Source organism: Colobus angolensis, unplaced genomic scaffold (assembly GCF_000951035.1).
Source record: "Colobus angolensis palliatus isolate OR3802 unplaced genomic scaffold, Cang.pa_1.0 Scaffold318, whole genome shotgun sequence".
Lineage (NCBI taxonomy): Eukaryota > Metazoa > Chordata > Mammalia > Primates > Cercopithecidae > Colobus > Colobus angolensis.
This window is the reverse complement of record NW_012116466.1, coordinates 1141986-1143250: the sequence shown is the minus strand read 5'-3', so window position 1 is coordinate 1143250 and position 1265 is coordinate 1141986. Positions and strand designations below refer to the sequence as shown.

General features: G+C 52.6%; 1 pseudogene; it reads left to right on the top strand.

Moving 5' to 3' along the window:
• Positions 1 to 1265, top strand: part of LOC105518374 — a 71938-nt pseudogene that overhangs the window by 64675 nt on the left and 5998 nt on the right.

Below are 1265 nucleotides of genomic sequence, written 5' to 3'. Positions count from 1 at the left end.
GTCATTTTAGAGGCAGGTACCTGATACCAGCTATGACAATCAACCATGCCACCCTGTATTACAGCCATGTCCTCAGCGGGTCACTCTTTATGCTGAATATTAAAAAGAGTTTGAACTCGCTGTCCCAAGAGGCAACAAGCCCTTCCTTATCACGGCTGCAATCCTCTGTGCAGCCCTCCACCATGCTGTTTCCTGTCGGGGCAACATGAAGTCCCATGAGGGTGACTCAGAGCCAGCGCAGTAGCTTCAGTGCAGGAAAAATCACAGAAACTCAAACACATCCTAAACATGGGCAGTTGGTAGGAGCAGATTCCTCAATTCAGCCTGTACGGAGGCTTTCTGGGCTAGCACAGCTCTGATCACAGGCTTGCGCTTTCTGCTCCCCGTGAAGGGCGGCAAGGAGGCCGGGCTCTGCCATTCTGCAGGCTCTCCTACGTGGAACCTGCCCTGTGGCCTCGGTGGCCTGTGCCATACTGCGTGACCATCGCCCACAGTGAACACTCGGCACAGCGCTGCAGGCTTGGGGAAGAACAGAAAGTGACCTCTAAGCCTGCAGAAGACGCTGAGCCACGCACGGCCTCACACGCACTGTGTGTCAATCGTGGCCGAAGCAGGAACTTAATAGTTCCAGTAAATGCAAAGGCCGCCCTGGAAAACTGCGGGAACCTTTCTGACTACTCACAGGTGGGGAGCCACTGCCTGAGACACAAAGGTAAAGAATTCACCTGAAACTGCATATTATAAAACTTATTTTTAAATGATGGCGCTTCATTGAAAAGACTCCCAAAGAATACTGCATTAGAAAGTGACAGAGTGAAACCGTGAGGCTGACCACAGGAGTCCCTGGAAATTTCACCAAATGTTGTGTCAAAACTGGGAAACAGAAGAATCGCACCTGTTGAAACATTCGATTAATCACTTGAGTTCTCCCCACATACGAAGCTATGTCAAAAGTGTTCCCAGAAGGTAAAGTGAGCAGGAGGGCTGTGAACACACAAAGAGAGAGCCACTTCGTCCACGGACCACAACAAAAGAAACGCTAACGAGTGCCGATGACACGCTGGAGTCCAGGGCTCTGGGCGCAGCAGGGACGGGGACACTCAGGGTCCCACTGTCCAGATGAGAAACCAGGGTGGAAACACCAGGGAGCCTGTCCCAGGGTGCAGAGCCAGTGAACGGTGGTTCATACAGGGCCAATCCCAGCTGCCAGGCTCTGGGGCTCCTCGGGACAGAATCCTGTTGACTTCACTCTGGGGTGCGAGAGG